Source organism: Aulonocara sp. 'chitande type north' Nkhata Bay, linkage group LG20, assembly GCF_057382095.1.
Source record: "Aulonocara sp. 'chitande type north' Nkhata Bay isolate Kocher_YH1m ecotype deep benthic linkage group LG20, A_spYH_male_GT1.1, whole genome shotgun sequence".
Taxonomy (NCBI): Eukaryota; Metazoa; Chordata; class Actinopteri; order Cichliformes; family Cichlidae; genus Aulonocara; species Aulonocara sp. 'chitande type north' Nkhata Bay.
The window spans coordinates 17,562,147-17,578,481 of record NC_141363.1 but is presented as its reverse complement, the minus strand read 5'-3'; positions in this window follow the sequence as shown (position 1 = coordinate 17,578,481).

Genomic DNA, 16,335 nt, shown 5'->3' with positions numbered 1-16,335 from the left:
GAGAGTCAGATAAAGAACAGCAATCTGAATGTAAAAAAAAAAACCAATGAATGAAGAATATAATTCTAGGAAGCAGTTGAGCAACCTCCAGGTATTGCCATCAAGTTTGGAACTGAGCCACATGAGCTCCTCCCATTCTGAAGAAAGATCGCACAGAAGAAAAACATGTGGAGAGAGGGAGAAGAGGCATACCAATTCTGATGTGATTATGGCTGTTATACACCAAACACAGGGTGAGTGCAGAGTTTTTATACTTTTCTTCAGACGCTAACCTAACCAAGGGACCAAACGAGTTGGTGGCTCAAGTCCTGAACCTCTCAACACTGTTGTTGATAAGTCATTCAAATAATGATTAAAAGGTTCAAACAGAAAAACAAACAAACAAACAAAAAAACCCCAACCAAACAAAGGGAAAAACTAAACAAAGATAAACAAAACTGCCACAGGGAGGGCCAATATTAGACAAACCATCTACAATGAAATGCAAATTACACACTGATGCAAAATCAGTCCAAACGTGGTCATTGTGCACCTACTATGGAGGAGACAGAGTGGACCAATCAAGAAATGGAGGCTGCTCTATCGTCGTTTCTCAAAACCAAGCCGCCTAGAGTGAACAACTGCCGTGGCTCTTGTATGAACACAATAGCCTCCCATCTGCCATGGGGATGTCGCCCTTTGAAGCATTCCTGGGGGTCCAACCTCCCCCTGTTCTCGGAAATAGGAGCACAGGGTCACCTCTGTGCAGCATAACCTCTGCCGGTGCCGCTGCGCTTGGTGAGCCACTTGGGCCGCCTTGCTCCAGAGCAGATTCCCTGGAACCGGCCTGTAACCCCTGTTTCCCTGGATGCCTGAACGTGAGTGTGACAGTCTGGCAAAACGTGTCAGTACAGAGGGGAGAGGATCTCAGGAGCACAGTGAGTGAGCAGAAAGCAGAGTGAGAGGAATGAAGCGAGTGAAACACCTTTTTCCCTGTCTACCCATGGACCCCTGGAACTATTCCCCCCACCTTGTATATATTGCACGTGGTGTTGAAAAATAAAGAACTCAGTGTGTGCCTGAGAATGACCTGCCAGTTAACAAAAATGTATGTATGAACATTATATATTTATATGTTAAAGTGTCTCAAGACAAGTAGATAGAGCATTTTAAGGGGGGAAAAAAAAGAATAAAAGTCACATTTTTGAATATATCACCACACAATCAGCCATACTTTTGAAAAATCACAAAAATAAACAAATAAACTGCATAAACAAATACATATACGAATATTTTGTTTTTTTTAAAAGAAAAAGTTCTCTTTACTTACTTTTCCACAGAAATTAAGCAAATATTTTGTGAGTCATTATCTCACAGAATAACTTGTTGCAACATGAGCTTCCTTCCAAGTTTGTGAAATGTGATGTTTGCGGGGGGCATAGGACCAGCATGCCTACCTGTCTGATTACCTGCCTGTCTAGTCAACAAAGACTTGAGGCCTACTCTGGATGAACCTTTTTATACATATTTTCAGCACTGTCTAAATGTGATTGCCCATATCACAATGACTCACCAGCCTTTCTTGTTGGACAGCTCTTGAACTTTCACCTGCCATCCTTGAAGAAAAAAATATAAAAGACCTTTTAAGGAGCACATGTGTTGGAATTATCTTATGGAACTCTTGGATACCCATTGCAATCATTTAATTTTTTTTTATTCCACTTACCTTCTAGTTCTCGCTCGTGGACCTCCTTCAGTTTGTGGAGGAGGTCATTGAAACACTCCATTTCTACAGCAATCACCTTTGCACAGAACATGCAAGATTTTAGTTAGTTAGAGTTGTTAATTTTAGCTATTTTTTATGAATAACATAACACATTCTAAATCGAATGTTTTTAACTAAAACTTTACTAAAACAGTAAAACAAGTCAGTTGAAGTGCACAGGCGTTATAGCCGGAGGACTTTCTGTGCATGTGAGAACTGAGCATAGGACACTTTGTTGTTATTCACATGTGGGAGCAAATTCTTACTTATTTCAGGTCTGATTAAAACTAGTTCAACCGGTCCTGCGAGGCATGGGATTTAGTTCTGCAGTATGTGTTTCTAGTATATGAAAAACAGCCTTGAAACTTTTGAGTGCTCATGTACTTGCAATAACTTACAGTTTTACCACTGTAAATACTTTGTAAACAACAAGTGATACTAATACATATTGCTTTTTTGGGGAACTTAATTCTTCATCATTAGGGTTTTGTAGACATTATACCATTTCGTCTTGGTTCAGTTCTGGTTCCTGAAATGCACCAAACTAAAGAAGTATGACCTCAATGACAGAGAGACTACACAAAAATATATTCCATGATTGGAAAAGAGTAGGGAAGGTCATAAACCTACATAGCTATGCCAATGAATACGTTGAATTTGTCTGTTGAGTTTACTGAGTAATCAAAGACCTATTATTAATGTAGTTCAAATACGTATGCCTCCATTTTTATGTATACTTAACTACTCACACTATAGTGTGACACTAGTGCGACATACTTTGACATAGTGTCACACTACTCACACTATAACAGTTTTGGGGTGGTGTATTTGACCCTCCTTTAATCAGAGCCATACCCTTTTTCTTTTATCATGACTATTGTGAAGGCGCATGGTAATATATACACTTGGCCTTCAGACGCTAACCTAACCAAGGGACCAAATGAGTTGGTGGCTCAAGTCCTGAACCTCTCAACACTGTTGTTGATAAGTCATTCAAATAATGATTAAAAGGTTCAAACAGAAAAACAAACAAACAAAAAAAAAAACCCCAACCAAACAAATGGAAAAACTAAACAAAGATAAACAAAACTGCCACAGGGAGGGCCAATATTAGACAAACCATCTACAATGAAATGCAAATTACACACTGATGCAAAATCAGTCCAAACGTGGTCATTGTGCACCATAGTAGGTGCACAATGACCACGAAACACACAAAATAACCATAAAGAGACACAAAACTTTCAGGAAGAGATACAAAATCACAACATGATTAATTAATAATGAAGTAACACTACTTATATAAACAAAAACTGAAACCTGCTGTGGAAACCACCGTGTTGGCTGATGATTACCCTTTGACATATGGGTGTGATTATTGGCATTTGGTGCCTAAGAAGACCAGAATGGGGAAAAAGGTTTTGGACAGGAATTTTCACGTGGTAGATTTTCAGGTGAGAAATGCAGGAGATCAGACAAGGTTTATAGTCTGTGCTGAGAGTTTCACTTTAAAGCCTAAAGCAAAGAATTGTTCGGGAAGTCTGAAGTTGGCAATGTGTGTGGGGTAAGGTTGCCAACTTTTTAACTGTCAAATAAGGGACATTCTGGCATGCCAGAAGCACAATGTACAGCGATGTGAGCATAATGTAAATATACACTGTTAGTCCATATTCTTATAATAAAAATGCAGTAAATTGTTGGCATTCAGTTTAATCAATGCCTCATCCAGAACAATAAAGAAAAATACAGTAAATGATAACAGAAATCACATGGACCTTTCCTTTGAAAAATAAGCAAATATACATGTTTATTATGCTATGCAGACCAAATGGCACCTTATTTTTATGAATCATGAGTTACTCACATCTCTCACTGTCACTGATACCTGTGACTGGACACAAGAACTCCTCTGATACAAACTGCAGTCAAATGAGATTTGGTATTTGTAAGAGTGCCATCTGTTAGTCAGAAAATGGCATTGCAGGTAACTGTCAGAGATGGGCAGTACTTTTTTCAAGTAACGAGTAAAATAAGGGATTACTATTGCAAAAAAGTCATTAGATTACTGATACTTTCCTGTAAGCACGCTGCGTTACTAAACTGTGATTTTGTTTGTGAGAATGTCGAATGACAATGACGTACGAGTGTGCGACGTCCTTGGCAACAAAAGAAGTGTGCAGATCAACAATGGATAACATGGAGTGCAGGAGAGAGTACGACTATGCAGCATTTAAAGCTTGGAAGTACTGACATTATTTGAGTTTGATTCTGTAAAAAGTGACAAAAACATTAGTGTCTGCCGTACACTCTGCATGGGAAGGAAACTTTCTAGAGAAAAAAACTTCAAATCTGAGCAAGCACCTAGCACGTTGCCAGAAGAATGTGAAATTCACAGAGAAACTCACGACGGGGGACATGGACCCGTACAAAGCCGCGTCATATTACGTGCGGAGGGCGGTGAAAGAGGCGAAGCAGCGCTACGGGAGGAAACTAGAGTCACAACTCCAACAGAGAGACTCTAGGAGCCTGTGGCGGGGACTAAGGACAATAACGGACTATAAAGCACCAACAACCGGTATGACGAACGCGGCCGTGACTCTGGCAGACGAGCTGAACACTTTCTATGCTCGCTTCGAGGCTGCAGCTAAGGACTCCAACAATGCTAGTGCTAGCGGCGCTAACGGCTGCAGACAGGAAGATACTGCCAGCACCGGAAACGTGCTCGTCATCTCCGAGCATGAAGTAAGGAGAGCCTTCAAGAGAGTGAACACCAGGAAAGCAGCAGGACCAGACGGCATCCCAGGTCGTATCCTCAGAGACTGCGCATACCAGCTAGCTCCTGTGTTCACTGAGATATTCAACATCTCTTTATCTCAGTCGGTGATCCCCACATGCTTCAAAGAGTCCATCATTGTTCCTGTCCCGAAGAAACCCCACCCTGCTTCTCTCAATGACTATCGCCCTGTAGCCCTCACCTCAGTAGTGATGAAGTGCTTTGAACGCCTGGTCAGAGACTTCATCATTTCTTCACTACCAGACACACTGGACCCACTACAGTCCGCTTACCGTCCAAATCGTTCCACAGACGATGCCATCTCTCATCTCCTCCACACATCACTCACTCACTTGGACACTAGAAGGGGGAATTATGTTAAAATGCTCTTCATAGACTACAGCTCTGCATTTAATACCATAATTCCCTCCACACTCACCACCAAGCTGGAGCATCTGGGACTCAGCTCATCTATGTGTCAGTGGATCTCCAACTTCCTAACTGGCAGACCACAGGCAGTAAGGATGGGCGGACATGTCTCAGCCTCCACCACTCTCAGCACTGGAGCCCCCCAGGGGTGTGTTCTGAGCCCCCTGCTGTACTCTTTGTACACATATGACTGTGTGGCCACTACCAGCTCCACCACCATCATCAAGTTTGCTGACGACACCGTCGTGGTGGGCCTGATCTCTGATAACAACGAGACGGCCTACCTGAAGGAGATTAGGAATCTGGAGAACTGGTGCCAGAGGAACAACCTCCTTCTAAACGTCAGTAAGACAAAGGAGCTGATAGTGGACTTCAGCACTAAGCAGGAGAGGAACTACCAGACCCCTGTCATCAACGAGTGCCCAGTGGAGAGAGTGGACAGCTTCAATTACCTCGGAGTTCACATCACGCAGGACCTGTCATGGTCCTGTCACATCAACACCGTGGTGAAAAAGGCCCGTCAGCGTCTCTACCACCTCAGACGCTTGAGAGACTTCCAACTGCCCTCCAAGGTGCTCAGGAACTTTTACTCGTGCAACATAGAGAGCATCCTGACGGGAAACATCTTAACCTGGTTCGGGAACAGCACCATGCAGGACAGACGAGCTCTACAGAGGGTTGTGCGGTCAGCTGAGTGCACCATCCGCTCCGAGCTCCCTGACCTGCACTCAATCTACAGCAGGCGGTGCTGGACCAAGGCCAGGAAGATCGTGAAGGACCTCAGCCATCCCAACAACAGACTGTTCTCTCTGCTGAGGTCAGGAAAGCGATTCCGCTCCCTGAAGACCAACACAGAGAGACTGAGGAGGAGCTTCTTCCCACAGGCGATACTGTCTCTCAATCACACCACCACACAGTACTGACCCACACATATAGTTCTTACACACACACTGGACATTCTGGACATTGTTTTCACTTCATCACTTAAATCACTTTAAGCATATTTGCACTGCACAAGACATAATGTGGATTGCACAACACTGGTCACTATATTCTTCACTTCCAGTTAATACTTGTACAGCTGCTGTTATTGTGTATATATTTATTAATATTTCTTCATACATTCTTATATAGTTCTATATTGTGTATTGTGTATTTTGTTGTACAGTTATTTTATTTTCAACTTTAATTTTTATAATTTATCTTATTCTTTCCCAGTTAAATTTACCCTTCATTCTAATTTGTTTTGTACAGTTATTTCATTTTTAACCTTAATTTATATTTTATTCCTTCCTAGTTAAATTTACCCTTTTTAATTTTTCATATTTATTTCATATCTTATTCATAGCCTTTTCCTTTTTTGTTTTCTTTAGGTCACGAGCAGTTGTCCAAGCATTTCACTACATATCGTACTGTGTATGACTGTGTACGTGACAAATAAAATTTGAATTTGAATTTGAATTTGAAACCCCCGGATCCCCCCACTGACATGAGGGCTGCAGCAATTCAATTAAATTTACAATTCAATTTTATTTATACAGCACCAAATCACAACAACAGTTAATATTGTAAGGTAGACCCTACAATAATACATACAGAGAAAAATTCAACAATCATATGACCCCCTATTAACAATAGGTTGGGGAGAAAGAAGGAAGACAGGATAGAAGACATGCTGTGGAAGAGAGACAGAGATTAATAACATGTTTGATTCAATCCAGAGAGGTCTATTAACACATTGTGAGTGAAGAAGGTGACTGAAGAAGAAATAGTCAATGCATCATGGCAGCCTACACCTACTGCAGCATAACTAAGGGAGAATTCAGGGTCACCTGGTCCAGCCCTAACTATATGCTTTAGCAAAAAGGAAAGTTTGAAGCCTAATCTTAAAAGTAGAGATAGTGTCTGTCTCCCAAATCCAAATTGGAAGCTAGTTCCATAGAAGAGGGGCCTGAAAACTGAACTCTCTGCCTCCCACTCTACTTTTAAACACTCGAGGACCAGGCAATCCTCCACTGGCCCCACTCCTGCTACAAATTGTGGTAATGGGTTCGGAACACACAGGATGACACACTGGATGACACAGAACAAACACAGTTATGTCTGGGCAGCCTGGGATATTTGCAGTGTTGGGAAGGTTACTTTTAAAATGTATTCCATTACAGATTACAGAATACATGCCCCAAAATGTATTCTGTAACGTATTCCGTTACGTTACTCAATGAGAGTAACGTATTCTGAATACTTTGGATTACTTAATATATTATCATGCTGTTTACAACTACGTGAATGTACGATTGCTGTGATTTATTACTGTTACTGAAGGTTCGCGGCTCTGAACCGTAGTAAAGGGACCTCTGGCTAATACGTCGGGTTCCGTGTCGGGCTCGTAGCCGAAAAATAGCTTTACTTTGTTCTCTGGGTCAACTTTGCTTTCGAGAGACAGAGAGGCGTTGAAAGGCTGCTCCAACGGAACTTATTGTTTCGGAGGAAAACACGAACACAGCTTACAGTCGAGTCTTAATAGCTTACTTACAACTGGGCTCGTCAGGCACTCTTCTTTTGCTTGATTACAACTCGTACTTTTCCTTTTTCTCCCTCCCTCGCTCACAGACACATAACGTGTATGACAGTCCATTTTCCCTGCAGCACGGACTACACTGTCTATGATGCTACATTCTTTAGAGCTATGCCTGTAGCATTCTGCCTATTAGCTTAGCACAACAACAACACAGAGAGAGAGAGAGAGAGAGAGAGAGAGAGAGAGAGAGAGCGTCACCCTGTAACCATGGCAACCGTAACGCTGCCGCCTGAAACAACAGAACATAGCTGTCAAACAAAACTCAAACAGTCCTGACCCGCGACAATATGAAACAGGGAAGTACCGCCGTGTAATCCATTTATTTCAACAAAGTAACTGTATTCTAAATACCACCTTTTTAAACGGTAACTGTAACGGAATACAGTTACTCATATTTTGTATTTTAAATACGTAACGGCGGTACATGTATTCCGTTACTCCCCAACACTGGATATTTGCACTCTCAACTTTTCCCAACTGAAAAGTTGGCTTATAAACAGAAAACATGGACTCAATATCAGAGCAGGCAGAAAACACTTGTCCTTAAGGTCAACATTAATAAAACCTTTAGTATCAGTAATGGCTGAGCTGGAAACACAGGAAACAGCAGCTGGCTTAAAAACCTCTGACACCACTTCATTACACAGTCTTAATAACCTGAGCGATTTCATTTTAAGTTTTCTCAGAAATGCAGAATTGTTTAATTGCAAATGGCTCTGAAACATTGCACAACCCTTCTTCATGAATGGCAGATGCAAGAGCAAATCATTGTCTTTGCTTGATTAAGCTCAGGAATGAATGTCACGAATACTGAATCTTTTAAAACAGTGTTAACAGAAAGGATCTTACTCATGTGTCTGGCCAGACAGCGGGATGTCTGGGGTGCAGAATGGCAGTGGTGAGGCTGGAGAGCCGAGCGGTGATGGAGAGAAAGTAGAAGGAGAGAATCTTTCTTTCTGGCTGAGGATGGAGAGGTCTGGGAAGGCTCCTCTCTGACTTGCCAGAAAGAGAGCTGGGCCAGGAGGAGGGGAAACAGTCAGCTTGGGTAGAGACTCTTGGGAAAGAGGGTGTTGTGATGAGGAGCTACTGAAGGAATGAAGCAACTCTAGGGCTTGTAACCTCTCTCCAGCTGAAACCTAAATGAGCATACATTTTGGCAATTATTGGAAACCACCATCATCCCTCCTGATGATAGCATCCATGGCTGCCAAACCAACTGACAGTCTTTAGGTCCATAGACCCCTAATTCAGTCTCTCCATCTCCTCACTGAGCTCCATGAAAGCATCCACTTGGTCCATTCAGATCAAAGCATTAAGTCAGAGTATGCAAGGTGTGCATGCAGATGCTGGGAGGCAGGAAGAAGATAATAAACGGCCCACCTTCAGTTAAGGCTGATTGTGAAATAATACAAAAAAAAAACCCAACCCAAAATTGAACAGGGAACTATAAAAGAAAACGTAAGCCCATTTGACAAAGGCACCTTTGCTTTGGCAAACAGCTGGGAACACAGCAGGAACAATTTTGACAAAACAGGACAGGGGGAAGCAAAACTAAACATAATGAACATGGACTACCAAAATAAAATAGTAGCATGAACACTGAGAGTCAAAAAGGACACACAAGCTTGACACTGAGACTGTGAAAAACACAACAGCCTGGGAGACAAAGGACGAAATACAGAAGAATATGGGTACTGCTGGAAGCCAGAACGGAAGTGGACCCAAGAGCAGATGTGAACGAAAGTTTTATTTACAATACATGAAACAAATACTAGGAATGAGAACATGAACTAGAGGTATGGACATTGTTGAGACAACACCGGTCTCTGCGATTCTTTTGGTCCTGGTAGAGATCATGCTCAGATGTTTCCATGTTTTACACAATCCTTTTATTACCCATTATTCTTACAGATGCATCTGGAGATCAGCACACTGCGTTCCTATGCAGTCCTATGTTAAAGGCTGATCTAAAGAACTCCACACAACAGTTACAGTTATAACCTCTGGTCTCCTCCCCCCTACAGTAAACACCCCCACAATGGAAATACACTAGTACAGTGGCCAAGGGTGCTCACACCCTGACCCCCATCTCCTTTTATGGTAGTGCCCGTTTGCCCTTTTGTTACGTCCCCACATGACAACTAGGTGAAGGGAGTGGGGGATAGTAACAGTTGGATCCGGGTTGAAATGAAAAGGACGCCAGGCAGAGGAGTGTAACACAAAATAAATCTTTATTATAATTAATTAACCCAATAATCATATAAGCAGTAACAACAAAAAGAGACAGCAACGCTGCTTTAATGATAACTTAGACAGGCCAACCCAAAAAGATGGTGGCCGCTTCAACTAAGAAAACAACAAGGATTCAACAGAAAAAGACAGCAACGCTGCTATTAGCAATAACCAGGCAGGCCAAACCAAGAAATGGAGGCCGCCGTCACTTAAGCAAAACCACTGCCCAGTTGAGCTATTCACAACAAGCCACGCACAGTGGGGCTGGTCACACGCACAGTGGGGCTGGTCTCGCTCGCACGCGCGCGCACACACACACACACACACACACACACACACACACACACACACACACACACACACACACACACACACACACACACACACACACAGCAGGCCTTTTCAACACCTAGACCAGACTCACACACAGACCAGCACAGAGGAAATCCACCAGAAGCTTCTCCCACCTCCACACTGCTCTCCTCCAGGTTAAATTCACCTCTGAGGGTAATTGGTGGTAAACGAGGGCAGATGAGCAGCAGGTGTGTCCTAAAAGGAGAAGGCAGGGGCAGAGAGAGACAGGGGAGGGGCAATAAAGAAGGAGGAGGAGAGGGAGAGGACAACACAATGCCCACACACTCCCACAGCCTCACAGGATGTAACATCCCCCCCCCCCCCCCTTACATTCACACTATACAAAACACAGAACAAACGCATCATTATGCGCTGTGCGAGAGTGGAACAGCCACCAGATTCTCAGTCCCTTTCTTGTGTTGGATAACCAGATCATAATCCTGCACCAGCAATGCCCAGCGCATTAGTCGCTGGTTGTGGTTGTATATACGTTGGAGGAAAGTAAGGGGATTGTGATCTGTATACACCGTTACTGGAAAGGAGCTAGAGCCCACATACACAGTGAAGTGCTGCAAGGCCATCAGCAGCGCTGGAGCTTCTTTCTCTATGGTGGAATAGTTTAGCTGATGGCGCTTGAACTTTACAGAATAGTAGCAGACTGGGTGACACACACCCTCTGCGTCGTCCTGTAACAGCACCGCACCAGCTCCGGTGGCACTGGCATCAACTTCCAGTTTGAAGGGCTGAGAGAAGTTGGGGGCTGCCAGAACTGGGGCACTGCAACGGAGAGATTTTGCAGACTCAAATGCGTGCTGGCATTCCCCTGACCACTCAAAAGGGATTTTGGGGCTACATAGCTTTGTCAAAGGGGCCACAACTACCGCAAAGTTCCTACAAAAACAGCGATAGTATCCAGTCATGCCCAGGAACCGCTTTAGCTCCCGGCTAGTGGTTGGGGCCGGGTAGCTGAGGACAGCCTCGACTTTTGCCTCCACCGGGCGAACCTGCCCAAAACCCACCTGCTTTCCCAGGTAGGTGACTGTTGCTTTGGCAAACTCGCACTTAGCAAGATTGAAAGTTAACGAGGCTTCAGCCAATCGCTGAAACACTGGTTGTAGAATGGCCACATGCTCTTCCCACGTGTCTGTGTGGGAAGACAACATCATCCAAGTACACATTACACCGAGGCACACCCCCCAACACCAGCTGCATTAAACGCTGAAATGTGGCCGGAGCATTTTTCATGCCAAACGCCATCACAGTGTACTGTATGAAATGGTCGGGTGTGACAAATGCAGAAATGTCAGAGGCTCTGGGGGTCAAAGGCAGGTGCCGATACCCTTTAAGAAGGTCCAGTTTGGAAATGAATTTGACAGGACCTATATTGTCAATGCAATCCTCCATACGAGGAAGTGGAAAAGAATCAGAGATGCATTTACCTTCCGGTAGTCGGTGCAGAAACGTGGGGTGCCATCAGACTTGGGCGTAAGCAAACACGGTGTTAAGGTTCAAAATTGAGGAGGGAGAGTACAAACCACCCTTGGTCCAGAAGGTCTTGGTCAAACAATGATTTTAATGACTACACACGTGTGGGACGACAACTCTGTACGCAGACAGCAATTGAGCTTCGACTTAATCAAAGCATGAACAGATATTTTATAGCATCAGGGTTTGATTTACTGACGCCCCTTCATGCGTCACAGATACATTTTATACATAGATCAGATCAACACCACAATGACTTTTAACCCAGAAGATCATCTTCTATTTTCATGGCTGGTACTTTCCGTTCTTGTCTTAAAGTGAATTGTTCCTCTTTCTTGCCGAGACATGACTAATCTCTCCTCTAAATAAATCTAACTCATGTGTGTGTGTGTGTTGACCTCACATGCTCTTTGTGTCACCTCTTCACCTACTAACTGTCTGTGTCTCGTCCTCAAATGCTCTTTCTCAATTCACCTGTTGCACTTCTGACCTTTCACCAGACCAGAGGCTCACTGAGACTATATGTATGTCTTCTACTAAATAAATGTTTTAACCAAGAACCTCTACTTAAAACCTTAATATAAAATGACCTGATATAAGTGTTTTGTAAGCATGTACGCAGTTTTAACCTTCTATAGCTCCAAGTCACTTGCACAATAGATTGTCCGGACATCGCGCCGAACAAAGCTTCCAACCCCCAATTATTGGACCGAGCTCCAACTCTTTAATAAGCACAGATATGCATTGTGTATAAAATAGTTATAACTGCATCTGAAATACAAAATTAACATCATCATAAACATCTTAAGGCCATCTTAAAGCTATCTGTTACATTGTTAAAGCCTCGTCTTAGCCTGCTGCTCAAAATAACTTCCTGCTTCTGCAAACTCTCTGCAAGCCTGTTTCCTGTCAGCCTGTGACTTTTAGCCTTTCTGAAAGACACACACTGTTCAACCCCTGAATGCAATATAAACTCCAGATTATATTATTAATGCAATGGTAATAATGATGATTATTTAACAATAGCAGTAAAATAATTTCCCTGCTCCACACTCCCTCTCTCGACCTCTGGAACACCAGAGGTCGCAATACATTGCGTCCTGGCTCAGCAAATCAGACAACCTCATGTCATCTAATTGGTCCGGTAATAAACACCAGCTCCCTTTCGAGAACACTCCATGTGTAAGCTTAGGTTTTCTCAGTCCCTCTCTGGTTGTTCAGCAGGCCTCGAGATCTCCAGGATCCTCGCCCCTCCTGTGGTCGCCGAGATCGATCTTCTGCAAAGGAAACAAAACACCTTTTCCTGGACCTCCCTAACTTATCCTATCTGGGACTCTTTAATCAAAAGCATGATCCTAATTATCTTCTTAACTTATTGACTTATATTTATATATATTCTTCAACGTTCCTCATCCCTTTAAAATTCTTTAAGCGCTGGTTTCACGTCCGGTTGCTCGCTCTATTTTTCCCTATCTGATCATCAACATCCTGTACACAAACTGTCCACCTTTTTAACAAAAAATCATTAGAACCAGCCTATTCTACTAAAAGCTCCAAAAGAAAAACAACCACTTTAATCAATTAAGTTTAAGCATATAAGCAATTACTCCTGTATACATTTCATCATAGCTAAATGCTGCCTTGAAACAACTCCTGTGTGTTAACACTAACTTCATTTTAAAACCTCACATTTCCTATGTTATCACCTGTTTTTGGTATAGCCTTTTATTTCATTTTGCTCATTTTAATGTAACAATACCTTCTAATTCTAGTTTATCAGACTTAACCAAAATATATGCTTTCCTTCCTCTTTGGTCCTTCTTTAAGTTCAGTTAACAACTAAATGAATTTGAGGCCTTTTGCCTGGAATCAATACTGTCATGTGTGTTTCTGTGTAATATCTGTCTGTGTAAGCCTACATTATAACCACTTCTTCTAAAGATCAAAAAAGAAATCAAACCTGTTCTCCTCCTTCAACCCTCACTAATTTTCCCCTAAGGATATCTTTTTGTCAACGTGTCCCACAATTTCCCTCTAAGATTTGTACACAGCTTTAAAACCCTGGTATTGTATCTTCTAAACAGGATTCAGTTCTTTAATCCTTTAACCTTAACATAAAAATAACAGTTTCAGTTTTACCATATCCAAATGACCAAAAACCCCAAAAGTCCTAAAATGATCCTAAATTATTAAACAATTAAATTAATACACCCTAAACCCCCCTTTATCTTGATACATTTCATGTGTCAAGATACTATACAAAACTTAAAAATGCTCAGTTTTCCCCACTCATGTACCAATCTATATCATAAAAATAAACTTAAAACAGAACAATTATCAGTCATGTGTTTCTACAATTAATGGTAACTGAGTTATATCAAAAAATATTTCCCCTTTAGCATTTGGCATTCTCCCAACAATATACTATAATCCCATAATCTAACCCCAGTCAACAAAACAAAACAGAAATTTTCTCTGGTAAAAGCAAATTGTTTGTCCACATTTATTCATCCTCACATTCACTCACACATTCACTCCATATTTTTGCTAATAGTGGAGCTTCCCGCGTCAGATTCTCCACCCTCAGCAAAATGAGCTCAGTCATTTTTTATTTTCCATAGGAAAATATTTCTTTATGCTTTTGGACTGGATTGACTCGCATAAAATCCTTTTTACAGGGACTATGAATAGTCCCTACAGGTAGCTTTCTCCTCAGCCAATTGTAATCTGGAAAGCCCCCTTATATTTGCTCTTCCCGAGAATTTTCAGCGCCGTTATTCACTGTTGCAGGCCTGCTTAAAACAGAAATGAAAAAATAGAGCTGATTGTTAGCTCATAAAAACAAAACAAAATCACCTGACAGGTTTTCTTTAAGTGCACTGTTACAAAATAATGGGCCCAATTTTTAGACATGTCCATGTTTCCTAAAACTCCCTCTATTAAAAACAAAAACAACAACAACCCGAACCTAACTGACAGAATCAACCCATCACCACAACAACCTCAACAACCTTAAACACACAAGTCTTGCCACCACATAATTTCACCTCCTCAATACACCAAAAGCCTCATTAAAACCACACAATTTGCACACAAAAATCACCCCCTTATGTTCTTTAACATACTTACATTCAGCATAAGACCCCCTTACAACAACATATCACTAAACTATAAATTTCCTACCCAAATCTGCACTTCTCTTGTCTGCCATGCTTCCTCTTCTGAAAGTCACTTCCTCAGTCACACACACACACAGGAAGTCCCTTCGTCACCACTCACTCCAACTAATTTGCATACTGAGTCATCTCTCAATGAGTTGCTGTAACAACAGAAACATATGTTTAAACATTACCAACTCATTAAATCATTTTATTTCTTTCTACAGTGATCACTACTTGATCACTCAGTACGAGAGAGCACTCCTAAGTCACTCTTTTAAAACTACTTTAATCACCGTTTGTTTTCATAACTCCCTTTGTCATATGGCTTCTTCTATTCCTCAATTACAAACTCAAATGTATTTTATTAAACATTCACACCATTGTATCATTCATACAAAATAGCAAGCTGTTCTTCATTGCATATGTTTGTGTTCTTGGCCAGGTTTAATCAGTGTCTATGCATTAAACTCCATGAGCTTGTCTTGTCTTTATAAGGTTAATGCATTTTCTGTTTGTGTATGTGAATTTGCATATGTTGCTTTTTCAGTGCTTCAGACTCCTGCACAATTCTCCACTTAAGCCGTCAGTTGTCTTTCCCAAATTTGCTAACCCAAATTTTAAGTTCCCACCTTATTAACAGCATTCCTGCTCCTCAGCCAGAAGTCAGGGCTCCACTTGCCACTCTCCCCCTCTGCCTCAGCCCAGCGGCTTTACCCGTCAGGTCCCGTCTTCTTACTGAGGCCGAGTAATCGTGACTGTGCCTGCCTTAGGTTGTCCCAGGGTTTCGAGGTGGGATCTTACCCGTCATGGGCTATCCAGCCTTCCATACTCGCCTGATACGGGGCCCAAGTGGGCAGGGGAGGGAACACACTGGCTCTGGAAATTAAAGGAGTGTAAGCTGCTTCCTTCATTGCATCTTATATTAAACTATCTCACTTCTGATTCCTTCCTAAAATAATTTCACATATGGCACTTTGTGTATGTGTGTTTTCTATTCATTAATTTAATTGTCAGTTATTTTCTCTCTTCATTTTACCTTCTTTTGTTTGTTTGTGACGTTCTACTTTAGTTCTACTAAACCTTGATGTAAAAACAATACTCCCTTATTTCACGCACACACTCTGCATTTTGCCTACGCACACACTTCTCTCTCAGACTTCCTCTGTTCACACACCGCCTTGCACTCACTCTACTATCAACTTTCATAGTGTTATTATTATTTAGTATTTTGTACACATCACACAGAATCATTCAAATCGAGTACTCACAGCATTCACATCACAACTTTCAACTTTCACTTTCAATCCTGCAAGACGCAGAGATGGACATCTCCTTCACCTAACATAAAACTAAATTACCATATCAACATACAATTACTGAAATTCAAACTCAAATACACCGTCTGTTTTAATAAAGTAAAAGAGTAAACAGGTGTACCAAGTGTATGTACTTATGTGTTTTTAAACTGAAAGAAAAAGAAACTCAAACTCTTATAACATCACTCATGCATTTCTTAAATTAAAAACACTTTCAAACTTTAAAACATCCTACTTGACATCACCAAACAAATACCTCT